Here is a 13,885-nt window from a genome sequence, read left to right as displayed (position 1 = left end):
AGGCTAGCATAGTAGTAGGCTAAGCTCTTAGGCCCGTGTAAATTCAAATTAAAAATAAAATACTGCTAGTTATTAAATAGTTAATAATTTAAATAACTTTAGCACTTTGCCAGATTGCACACAACAGCACAGTGCAGTAGTGCATAGTTTTACTTTTTAAGCAGTAGCACTGAAGAGAACTTCCTCTAATTTTTTTGTCTTTAATTCATTTTTCCTTTTTTTTTTTTTTTTTTTTTTATAGTTTTTTAAACACTACACTACACACACAACACAAAATTTTAAATGGATCCTCCTTTTGGGACTAAGGAGGGACAAGCTCCATCTACCACCACCACCACCAGCACCACCACCACCAGTTCTAAGATGCAGCCTTTGCGTCAGTCTAGTCGGCCAAGTAGGCCAAGCTCTCGCTTATCATTTGGGGAAGCATTGCTTGAAGGATCATCAAGTAAAGGAAAGGCACCAAAAGCAGGCAGTAGTAGTGCGGCTAGGCCCACAAGCTCTATGGTTTTTTACGGAAAGCCTAAAGCACCAGAAGCACGTTCAAAGTTAAAGGGTAGCACAAGTAGTACCAGCCCAGTGACTAAAAAGAAGTGCCTTTTGCCCCAAGCAGCATCTTCCCCATCCACAAGCAGCATGCAAGGTACCAAGCAGAGCCAAATTAGCAGCAAGACTCAGAGGGGTCCCAAACAAAAGCGATCTCATTCCTTTGTAGGGAAAACCACCACCACCACCCCCACCGCCTCTACCACCACTAGTGCTGCACCTACTGTTCCCACTGGTACCGCCACGCCATGTCCTCCTAGTACCTCTAGCAAGCCACCAAGTCCTTACAACATTTTTGTAAAGACAGTTAGAGAGAGGGCTACACATAGTGGGACTCCACCTAGCGAGGTAGCAGAGGAGCCTGAGACTGAGAGGCCAAGTGCAGAGTCTATTCTTCCTGCTCGCACTACTACTAGTCACGAGTCTCACGACGATATCAGTCTTAGCTCCAGCCTAGCAGGAATTCCATTCGATCTGGCTAATGAAGAGCTAGACTGTGAGCCAGAGGAAGTAGAGGAGATGAGTGGTCAGGAATCAGATTCCTCAGGGAGCAGTGTCCAAATGACTAGTGCACAATTTTCCCCTGAGCCTCCACCTTCTCCGCTACGATCATCACCATCACCACCACCACCAGCAGCAGCAGCAGCAAAACCTAGCAAATCTAAAGCATTTAGCAGTCCCACTATGGCCAGTACTGTTACCACCAGTCCCACCACCACTAGTTCTGCCTCTGTTCATCCACCCCGAGCAGTAGGAGCAGCACCCAAGGCACACTCCAAGGCTATGCGCGCCCCAATTTGGGAGCACTTTGAAAATGTTGAAGAAGGGCGCTATGGAAAGTGCAAACATTGTGGGAAGCTAATAAGCAGAGGGAAAGTGTCTGGCCATTTTACCAGTGCTAGCATGAAGCATCACCTCAGCACTCAACACAACGCTGTGCTATTGGGGAAAGATGCAGAAGTAAAACTTAGTGCAGGCAGCATAGCTGGTGGCCGTGGAAAAACCCCAACAGCTTCTTCTTCTGAGCCAATAGCAGCAGCAGCAGCAGCAGCAGCAGCAGCTAGTGCTGGCAGCCAGAGACCAAGGCAGGTTGGAGCACTGCATGTCCAGCCCACCCTGGAACAATTTGTGGCATTCCAATCCAAAAGGTCAATGCCCAAACAGCAGGCCAATAAAGTAACGCGACTGATTGGTCAGTTCATTGCTGTTGGAGGGGCATCCTTCTCTATGATCGAAGGGGAGCCTTTCAAACAATTGATGGCGGCTGTGGCTCCACAATATACAGTTCCGTCACGTTCCACTTTCAGCAGGAACATTGTCCCCTCATTGTATCGGTCCTGTGTTGCAGCAGTGAAAGAGGAGCTTTCCAAGGCTGCTGGTCAGTGTGTTCATTTCACTACAGATTTGTGGAGTGCACCTAGCGGCCAGCATGCCTTTCTTTCTTTGACAGCACACTGGTGGCAGCCCGGTGTGTCTAAGGAAGCTGCTGCAGCAGGCTACCGATCTTTCCTTCTCCATGCAGAAGTGATGGATGAAAAGCACACTTCCCAAAATATTCTGCATGCAATGAGGAAAATGTTTAGCCTTTGGGTGGGAGCAGAGGCGGGCACCAATGTTGAAGTTGGTTTTGTGGTAACTGACGGAGGTGCCAATATGGTGAAAGCGCTGCGAGATGGTCATATTGTTGGTGTGCGCTGTGCAGCCCACATCATCCATCTTGTAGTGAAGGCAGCAATGTCAGAAGGAACTAATGTGGCAGCAGTAGTTCTGTCCCGCTGCAGAAAGATCGCTGGGCACTTTCACCATAGTGTTAAGGCTAGCCAACTTTTGAGGGAAGAGCAAGAGAGGTCAGGTCTTCCCGTACACTGCCTACGCCAGGATGTCAGTACACGGTGGAACTCCACGTTAGACATGCTGGAGAGGATTTTGGAGCAGCAGAGGGCAATCCATAATCTTGCCTCAGAGCACAATATTGGGATTACCTCTCCATTGAATAGGGAGGATTGGACAGTGATCGCCCAGCTAGTGGCAGTCCTTAAACCATTCAGGGATGCCACAGAAAATTTAAGCTCAAACACTGCCAGTCTGGCCCAGGTAATCCCAGTGTTCTCCCATCTAGGCAGCAAGATGGATGTGTTCCTTGGAAACCGTGAGGCTGTTCAAGGTGGCACTCTACATCCTGACGTAGCAGCCATAGCCAGGAAGCTGAAGGATCTGCTAAAAGTACACCTTCGCAAACGAATGGAAGAGAGTCCCGAAATGATGCTAGCGTGCCTTTGCGATCCAAGAATTAAGGGAAAGCTAGCTTTGAAATTTAATGTTCTCAGTAGCTACCGGGAGCAATTGGTCAACAAGGTGCGTGACTGGCAGCGTAAAATGGGAATGCTGTCCGAGGAGGGAGAGGTGCAGGAGGAGGAAGAGATGATGTGGTCTGCTACTCCTAGCAGCAGCATCAGCAGCAGTGCCACAAGCAGCACAACACAGCTGAGTGGAGCAGCTGCATTTTGGGAAGAGGCACTTGGGAGTATAGTTGGACCATCTGACAGAGCTAGCAGCAGAAAGGAGAGTAGTGCTGCTGAAATGGTCAAACTTTACCTCTGTGAAGTTCCTTCTGCGCCTAATGTTGATCCTCTTAGCTACTGGGATGAAAAGAAGAGTGTGTGGCCTGCACTCTCATGGGTTGCGCAGCAGCTACTATCATGTCCGCCAACCACTGTTCAAAGTGAGCGCGTGTTTTCTATGACTGGAAACATACTGAGTCCACAGCGCTCACGCATGGCACCTCATCTGATGGAGCAGATTGCCTTTCTTAAATTCAATCTGCCCAAATTGGGTTACCCAGCTCTTAGCTTGGAAAGTTAATTTTTTTTCTCTGTAATGTTTAAGGTAGTTTCTCCCCCTGGTTGCACGTGTTTGTGGTGTGGCAACGTCTGCTACCTCCGCCGGTGTAGCCAATTTACGCTAGGGCCTAGTGTCTGAGTTCTGGAAGTCCGCTCCCAAACGCCAAGGACTGACAGTCTTCGGATGCTTTGCCCTGGGGTGAAACAGGTGAGCGGGTCGTCAATTGCCCACTCATTCGCCTTTTCCAATGCTGCTGCTGCTGGTGGTGCCAGCGTCTCTTCAATGCCAGTTCGCTTCCTGGCTAGTGTCATGCCTCAAATGTCCCTAATGGTAAGGGCAGTTTCTCCCCCCTGGTTGCACTTGCTGCGGAGTGGCAACGCCTGCTACCTCCGCCAGTGTAGCCAGCTTACGCTAGGGCCTTATGTCTGAGTTCTGGAAGTCCGCTCCCAAACGCCAAGGACTGACAGTGTTTGGATGCTTTGCCCTGGGGTGAAACAGGTGAGTGGGTTGCCAATTGCCCACTCATTCGCCTTTCCCAATTCTGCTGCTGCTGCTGGTGGTGCCAGCGTCTCTTCAATGCCAGTTCGCTTCCTGGCTGGTGTCATGCCCAAAATGTCCCTAATGGTGAGGGCAGTTTCTCCCCCCTGGCTGCGTCTGTTTGCGGTGTGGCAACGCCTGCTACCTCCGCCGGAGTGGCCAGCTTACGCTATGGCCTAGTGTCTGAGCTCTGGAAGTCTGCTGCCAAACGTCTAAGACTGACAGTGTTTGGGTGCTTTGCCCTGGGGTGAAACAGGTGAGTGGGTCGCCAATTGCCCACTCATTCGCCTTTCCCATTTTTCACTGCTGCTGCTGGTGGTGGTGGTGCCAGCATCTCTTCCGTGCCAGTTTGCTTCCTGGCTAGAGTCATGCCCAAAATGTCCCTAACGGTAAGGGCAGTTTCTCCCCCCTGGCTGCCTCTGTCTGCGGTGTGGCAACGCCTGCTACCTCCGCCGGAGTGGCCAGCTTACGCTAGGGCCTAGTGTCTGAGCTCTGGAAGTCTGCTGCCAAACGTCTAAGACTGACAGTGTTTGGGTGCTTTGCCCTGGGGTGAAACAGGTGAGTGGGTCGCCAATTGCCCACTCATTCGCCTTTCCCAATTCTGCTGCTGCTGCTGGTGGTGCCAGCGTCTCTTCAATGCCAGTTCGCTTCCTGGCTGGTGTCATGCCCAAAATGTCCCTAACGGTAAGGGCAGTTTCTCCCCCCTGGCTGCCTCTGTCTGCGGTGTGGCAACGCCTGCTACCTCCGCCGGAGTGGCCAGCTTACGCTAGGGCCTAGTGTCTGAGCTCTGGAAGTCTGCTGCCAAACGTCTAAGACTGACAGTGTTTGGATGCTTTGCCCTGGGGTGAAACAGGTGAGTGGGTCGCCAATTGCCCACTCATTCGCCTTTCCCATTTTTCACTGCTGCTGCTGGTGGTGGTGGTGCCAGCATCTCTTCCGTGCCAGTTTGCTTCCTGGCTAGAGTCATGCCCAAAATGTCCCTAATGGTAAGGGCAGTTTCTCCCCCCTGGCTGCGTCTGTTTGCGGTGTGGCAACGCCTGCTACCTCCGCCGGAGTGGCCAGCTTACGCTAGGGCCTAGTGTCTGAGCTCTGGAAGTCTGCTGCCAAACGTCTAAGACTGACAGTGTTTGGGTGCTTTGCCCTGGGGTGAAACAGGTGAGTGGGTCGCCAATTGCCCACTCATTCGCCTTTCCCATTTTTCAATGCTGCTGCTGCTGGTGGTGGTTGTGGTGGTGCCAGCATCTCTTCTGTGCCAGTTCGCTTCCTGGCTAGAGTCATGCCCAAAATGTCCCTAATGGTAAGGGCAGTTTCTCCCCCCTGGCTGCGTCTGTTTGCGGTGTGGCAACGCCTGCTACCTCCGCCGGAGTGGCCAGCTTACGCTAGGGCCTTGTGTCTGAGCTCTGGAAGTCCGCTGCCAAACGTCTAGGACTGACAGTGTTTGGATGCTTTGCTCTGGGGTGAAACAGGTGAGTGGGTCGCCAATTGCCCACTCATTCGCCTTTTCCATTTCCATTTCATTATTTTCCTTCTGATACACAACCAACCAACCAAACATAACACACACAATAACACAAATAACACAGTGACATAATACATAACACATATAACACACAGTGACAACACACAACACACATAACACATACACGTACAATGCACAAATCACAAGGACCTTTCCTCTTGTTATTTGTCCTGGCCTTCACTTCTACACTCACTAGCATTAACGCTATAACTCACACTTCATACTATAACATTTTTCCATCCACATACCTGCCAACAGACCCAACTTTTTCAGGGACAGTCCTGCTTTTTTCCAGTCCTGTCCCATCTAATTTAGCTATCTAGGTATGCAAATACACGTTGGTAGTTATAGCTCGGTAGGTAGCACTAGTATAAACATTAAATAAATATAATAAAGTACTAAATAATAAATCTAACTTTAAAATACATTTAAATAAACCCCTTAATTTTTTAAAACCCATTAAAATTAAAATTAAATTATTATTTAGACATAATACATCTTTAACCAAACCAGTGCACTGCTACTAATCTTAAACATAACCGTACATTAACCCTAAGCTATTTTTTAGTTCTTGTCCAACATTTTTCCATCCGCATACCTGCCAACACACCTAAGATTTTGGTGGACAGTCCTGCTTTTTTCCAGTCCTGTCCAGTAAAAGTTGGGTTGTTGCAAAGTATGCCATTGTGAATAGGTAGCAAATGTTAGGCATGTATTACAAGTGGTCCAAAATCAATTTAAAAATGTAAAATAATCCCTATTCTTTTATTAAACATCTATGGATGTGTGACTGTGTATGATAAACGGAGGCCAAGTTCCTTGGAGCATTTGTCTCTAGGTCATTTTGTGTACAGTACACCTCAGTACGTGTGTGCAACTCTATTGGTCGTTTTGGCAGGGGGCTGGCCTGCCATCAACGAATGAAGTGCATTCTGCAATTCACTTGTTGATGCCAGACCAGCCCCCTGCCGAAACGACCAATAGAGTTGCACACACGTTCCTTCACGGCAGCTGCTGCTGCTCCGATGTGTTGTTAACCCCGTATTAACCCCTGCTAGGCAACCGGGAAGGAAAAGAAGATTAAACGAGCACGAAGAATGTCCGCGAATATTCGCCCGAAGAGAAGACAGGAACGGGCGAATATTCATGGAATACGAAGGTTTTTTTCCCCCCGAAGACGAGCACGAAGACGAACACAAAGAGCCCCCTGGTGCCCAAGTCTAGTTAATACAATAAAATGACATATTATTATTATTATTTCACCCCGATAGTCACCCGAAGTCTGCAGAGCGTCCTGATCCAATCTCATCCATTTAATATAGGTTCCCCTCCATTAGCCATTCATACCTGAGATTTTCCGCTGCCTGCCATTATCTGACAGCGTCAGCGAGCCTCGCAGGCGTTGCGGGCCGGAGTTCCAAGTATCGGAGACATAGACGCAGTTCAAAGGCGGCGGATTGACATGACGTCATCAATCCAAGATGGGCCGATATATGGTTTTTAGAGCTCAGTATGGAGAAGAGTTTCGTGATTGTTTTGTTTGCGCCACAGGCTACAGTTTGACGCATCCCTGCCTGGATAAGGAACGCTCGAGTGTTACCACGTAGACAGCATTGTGCTAGTCTAGTGTAAGGAAGCCTCTGCGGCCATTTTTTTAAAAGGGCAATAGTTAATTACCGCAACCAGCAGTCTTATGTGGAAATGCAATAGCTTTTTTAGATAGATAATTCAGATTGTATATTATATAATTATTATTAATGTATTATTTGATTTATTATTAGTAGTATTATTATTGTTGTTGATAGAATCCCATTACTCTGGCTTTTCTAGAATTGCCCCTCTTTGGACAATAGGAGCAGCCATCATTGCTTCCTGTTCTAGGAATCTGCATGATTATTCCTCCCCAATATATTATCCTGGCCTGTCATCACCATTCTGATTGCTGTATCCAGGGATTAGTAATAATAAAGGAAAGAGTCTATTTTAATTTGCATTCAAACAGTGAATGCATTTATTAAATTTATGCCAATCACAGCGAGGCAGCCATTTAAACTTCAAACGTGGGGCCTTTCTCCTTTTCGCTCTTTGCCAGAAGCTTCTTCAAGACAAATCCAAGGAAGATGAAGAGAGCGATGTGCAGGGCTAGCATGCCTCCTGCGACCAAAGGAACCACGACGTGCGTCTGGACGATGTTCTCTTTATTCTCGTGTCTTCCAGACGCCAGCAGCCAGAAAATCAAAAATATAATCCTCATGTTGAACACTTTTTCTCCACTAGGAGGCAGTCCTGTCGCTGTTCAGGCAAATCTTATTATCAGGGAAATAATAATTTGATTTCTGATAATAATAATAATAATTTGATAATGCGATTTCCACAAATCAGTCACTTGTGTCTCTTCGCTGACCAGAGGTTAGTCTGTGCAGAGAGCTGCCTTCCTGACATTCTATGATATCACTCCTCTTATGAGGTCGCCGTTGTTACATTACACGTTTATAATTTCAAACCACACTTTGTTTTAATTCTAGTTTTGACATTATGTTTTCAGGCAGCTGCATATTAGTCATGTGTACGAGTTCTCACTCTGTTATCTTCAGCCCAGGGACGGACTGAGACCATTCAGGGCTCTGGGCAAGAAAAAGCCATGGGCCCCCTGTAGTGATGCACCTCTCACAATGTTTTCTTACCTATCCTGTGTCTGCCTCCTTTCCTCTGTTCCCTCTTTCTGCACCTTTTCTTCTTAAGTCTTACCTTTTTTTCTCCTTAGGGAACAAGCGGCCTTTGAATATTAATTAAAGGAAAAAAGAAAAAAGCCTCAATATAAGACTACACTACATGATAAAAAGTTTTTCTAGTAAATATTAATTCACATGTAAACAATTTTTTCATATTTAATAAAAACTGACTGAAAAAATGAATTTTTATTTGCCACTCTGCCCCAGGTACACACATCTGCCCCCAGATATGCCATATATGCCACTCTTGCCCCAGATATGCCTTTTAACCCTCTAGATATGCCTTTTAACCCTCTATATGCCACTCTGCCTCCCTGACATTTCCCCGTTAAATGCATACTGAAGCCCATTTCGCGTGGACTCCAGTGCATTTTGCTACAGTTTGGGGAAGACCCTTTTCTATCCCGGCATAACTGCACCTCAGCGCACAAAGCAAGCTCCATACAGACATGATTGGATGAGTTTGGGGTGGAAGAACTTGGCTGGCTGCACAGAGCCCTGACCTCAACCCCTTTGGGAATAATTTATCTTGATAAATAATTTTATATATAAGATTACTATCGTGTGTTTGAGATGTGTGCAGTGTAACTATATTGTTCCAGTGGGGGAATTTCTTTAATCTCATGTAGAATGTTGAAAAATGTCAGTTGCTAACTACAGGGCTGATATTTGGGGCACTATATCTTTAAATTCCCACAGGAAAACACACCATATTGTAAGATATTATAGCGGGTGTGAGATATGTGCAGTGTAACTGTATTGGTCCAATGGGGGAATTTTTTTTAACCCTATGTACAATGTTGAAAATGCCAGTTGTTAGCTACAGGGCTGATATTTGGGGCACTATATCTTTAAATTTCCATGTTAAAAAAACTCCATATTGTAAGATATTATGGAGGGGGTGGTGTGTGAGATTTGTGAAGTGTAACTGTATTGGTCCAATGGGGGAATTATTTTTAATCCCATGTAGAATGTTGAAAAATGCCAGTTGCAAACTACTGGACTGATATTTGAAGCACTATATCTTGAAATCTCCACAGTAAAATCCCATTATATTGTAAGATATTATAGAGGGGGGTGAAAGATATGTGCAGTGTATATGTATATTACATTACATATATTTATAAAGCGCCGGCAGATTCTGCAGCGTTGAACAGTCAGTAGAACATCTTAGAATCACACACAATAAACTGGTATATAAAAAAGGGCCCTGCATTAACGATCAAATCAGTGGTTGAGGGGGAAGTGAGACAATAGGAGTGGACTGCTTGGATGAGGATGAGTTGATCTGGTTCCGACGATATGTTGAAGTTGCTGATTATTCAGATGGCTTGGTTATGATGATGGTTGAAAGTACTGGGAAGGAATGCTGTACGCGTCCCGGAAGAGGTGGGTTTTCGGAGAGGTTTTGAATGTTGCATATGAGGTAGAAAGTCTGACAGAACAGGGAAGGGAATTCCACAGGATGGGTGCGGCACGGGTGAAATCCTGAATACGGGAGTGGGAAGAGGAAACAACAATAGAAGATAGCTACAGGTCGTGAGAGTAGCAAAGAGGGCAGGTAGGGGTGTATTTGGATAGGATAGAGATATAAGGGGTGCAGAGTTGTTGAGGGCGCTATAGGTCAGGGGCAGAAGTTTAAATTTGATTCTCAAGGGTATGGGGAGCCAATTAAGTGATTGGCATAGCGGAGCAGCAGATAAGGAACAGAGGCAGAGAAAAATTAATCTAGCTGCAGTGTTTATATAATATGCAGACTGCTTAGACAGTATAGATTTTCTATATTGTCATTCAATTTGATTCCTCAAGATCTAAGCAAATGGATGAGAAGTGAAATAAGTGGACCTGTAACTAGGTTAGCATAGTCAAACAGGAAATCAATTTTATTTCTGCACTGTTAAGGTAATAGCCTTTGCATAACACAGCAAACAAACTAGTGTGTTTAACAGTAATTACAGCCCATATGGTATGTAGCTGATCAACTCATGCACAGTCTTAGTGTATACCTCTTCACATTCTTGTCGACTAGATAATGTGAACACTTTATACAAGAAAGCCAGATCTCTGCAAACAAGCGCATAAGAACTTTGGTAAGAAAATGACCAACTCTTGCCACTTTGTTGCTGCTAAATTTAATGATATTCTGTCTGCCCGTCACATCACCTCACTCCTATCATCTTGCCTCCCACTACATCAGCTCTCTCATTAAATCCCTCACATTGAATCCTCCTTCTCTCTTTACACACTACCACCATCTGGCTCACCATATTCTACCAATTGGAAAGAAATGGTGGTAGCTTCCAGCTAAACTAGTAACTAGTAATCAGTACAGTATGTACTGCCAGTACAGGTTATTTTTGCATTTCTATTGCACAGAGATAAACAATGTATTAACGAATCCCTCTTCTAGAACCCAATCAGTTTTCATTTTTAGTATTATCTCTTGAACTTAAAATATTCATGTAATGTCTAGTTCTTAGAAATGACATCTTAAAAATTTAACCTTGTAATATTATCTGATCTCAACCGTTTGTATGTTTTATGTACAAAAAATAGCTCAGTGCTGCAGTGTAATTATTTGTCCCGTATATTTATATTTGTGGGAAAAAAATGACAAATGGTGGTAATATTGTAAACTCTTTTGAATATATTAAAGTCTCCTTCTAGGTACACAAGACACTGGATTACAACCTCTATGGAATCTCCCACTTCAGACTCACCATTTTGGAATAGTTCCAGTTTGACTTTGCTTGCTCTATCACCCAATGTTCACTGCTCAAAGCTGACTGAAGATTTTGCCTTTGTTTTTGTACTTGTACCCACAATCTATGTCATCATTTTTGTTATTGGGACTATTGGAAACTCAATAATAATAGTAGGATTAACATGCTGTGTTCAAAAAAAGTCAGTGGCCAATATTTACATTGTAAATCTAGCAATTGCAGACCTGTCTTTTGTGGCCACTTTGCCACTTTGGGCTGTAAATATGTTGGAAAAATACAAGTGGATCTTTGGGGCTTTCATGTGTAAATTATGTGCCGTTATCATGTCGTTAAATATGTATGCCAGCATTTTTCTTCTGACTTGCCTTAGCATAGATCGTTACTTTGGCATTGTTCATCCAATGAAATCTCTTAATCAAAGGACTCGAACCAAAGCAAAAATAGCAATAGCTATTGTATGGTGCATGGCTGGTGCTGTAAGCTTGCCTACCATGTATTTCCGTCAGACTTATTACTCAAACACACACCAGCACACAGTCTGTTCCATGAACTACCCAAAGAACAGTATTTTTTGGATGACTTTTGTGGAGCTGACAAAAACTATTGTAGGTTTTTTAATACCTTTTATTTTCCAAGGAATATGTTATGGGTTAATATATAAAAACATTTTAACTTCACTGAAAAAAAAATTGAGGAAGCAAAAGAGTGATAAGGTCTTAAAAATAGTGGTGACGATGGCATGTGCTTTCATAATATGTTGGCTGCCATTTCAGACTGCAAATTTCTTGAAGGTTTTAGCGAAGCTGAAAATTATCACATCATGCAAAATCATTAGACTTATTCATGCTACAATACCAATCACTGTCTGCATTGCATTTTCCAACAGTTGTGTAAATCCCATTCTATACTATTTTGCCAGCAAAAGGTTCCGGAATCAACTGACAAAATCCTTAAGAAGATCACTGTATAGGAGCTATGAGAATGCAACTCAGAGACAGAAATCAGGGAGGATGGAAACACATGGAAGTGTTTATTTTATGGATGGACTTATGAAAAAATAAAACCTATAGTAAAAACTTATAGTAACTGTTTCCATTAAGGACCATAATTAGTTTGGGAGACTTAGCATCAACATTATTTTATTCCTAAATTAAACTCAGAATGCCTGGACTGGCTATAAGGCATCCAGGGCAAATGCCCCATTGTGAGCTGGGATGGTTGCTACTTTTTGAGTTATGCATAGCATGTAACCACTTAATCCATGGGCCATGTTCATTCATATGCAACCAGGACTATCTATGTGTGGAAGATAGGACTGGCATGTGTATTATTTTAGCACCAAATATTCTTGAGGGATATGACTTCATTTTTCAGCTCTCAGACGTAACCAGCATGTGAGGGCTCTGATGGAGTGAGAGAGATGGTGAATGGGACAGAGCAGGCAACTTCCTGAGCAAACAAAAGCAGAGGTACAAAAAATGTAGCCCATGGAACCAGCATAGAAGGGGCCTTGACTGTGTGAGGAGGTGGGCTTAGGATAATAAGGTTAGGGGGTTAGGTAAGGGACATTGGTTAGGGGACTTTGGGAGGTCCTGTATAAATAGGTCCCTCCATTTTGTGACTGTCACTTTTAATGAGTTTTTCTTACCACAGTGGCAGGGCTGGTCAGTGTAAGGTGGGGGTGGAATAATGGTTAGTTAATAGGAAATAGTGTGTTTCTGGTTTGGTTGGAATTGGTGGTTTTGAGATGGTCGGTGACTCAGAACCTGGTGTGGGAAAGGTGCCTCTCGGTATGCTCTTTCTCGATTGGCTTTGGTGTTGGGTTAATGGTCGTGTTATATGTATGGGAAGGGGGGTGTCTTTGTCAGGGGGATGATTGGAAAACAACAAGGAATGTATGCTCTGTATTACTTGTGGTGTTAATTCTGACAATGACTTTACTGTGTTATTAATCGATTGAGTTTGTTTTCCATACATATTAAAATCTGTGGCCAAATTTTTATCCAAAATAGTTTGCGTCCGTGTGTTATTTGGTGGGTTAAGGTATTGGATATCCGGGGCCCACAAAATCGACGATTCCTCATTCAAGAAGTATGTATGTATGGGTGTGTGTATCTATATCTTAATGTGTGAGTACTGTAAATTAGTTTGTATTTTAGTCTGTAAGTGTCAGTGTTAGAGTGTGTGTTAGTATGTGTGGAATTATGTTTGTTAGTGTGTTACTGTGTGTGTGCAGTACCCACCTAAAGCAGAAACACACATAAAACAAGGTTAAGTATCAGTTGAAAAAATGTTGAGGCCAGAGGCTCACAGGGGCATAACACTATATTTCCTCTAGGGGCAATGGTTCAGAATTCTTTATATGCTGATCTATCAGCAGCGTCAGTAAAGTAAAAAAAAACCAAGTAATAATAATAAAACAAGCTTAAAATAATAATAAACAAATGATGGTTCCCCCTGCAGGGGATTGCCTCACACCTGAAGAAATCCTTGGGAACTGCTATTTATGCTCCCCCCCACGTCAGAAGTCTTGCGCAGACACGCGATCGAGCAAAACTGAATGGATGCTTCGCGTTCTCAAGGAATGAGATGCTCCATACATGTACAGTCATTTAAAAAGGAAGTACACCCTAACATTTTGATAAATACAACCCCAGATGAACAGCAACACGTGACATATTATACCATGTCATGATTTATTCAACAAAAATAATGCCAAAATGGAGAAGCCATGTGAGAAAAACTAAGTACACCTTATGATTCAATAGTTTGTAGAACCACCTTTCGCAGCAATAACTTGAAGTAATCTTTTCTGTGTGACTTCATCAGTCTCTCGCCCTCGTTGTGGAGGAATTTTGGCCCACTCTTCTTTACAACCTTGCTTCAGTTCATTGAAGTTTGTGGGCATTTGTTAAGGCACAGCTCTCTTATTGTCCCGCCACAGCATTTCAATCGGGAGAAGAGGCTTTCTCCTGGGAACCCCTTTC

This window comes from Sceloporus occidentalis, unplaced genomic scaffold (genome assembly GCF_023333645.1).
Source record: "Sceloporus occidentalis isolate IW3139 unplaced genomic scaffold, rSceOcc1.0.p SCAF_164, whole genome shotgun sequence".
Lineage (NCBI taxonomy): Eukaryota > Metazoa > Chordata > Lepidosauria > Squamata > Phrynosomatidae > Sceloporus > Sceloporus occidentalis.
This window is presented reverse-complemented; position numbering follows the sequence as displayed.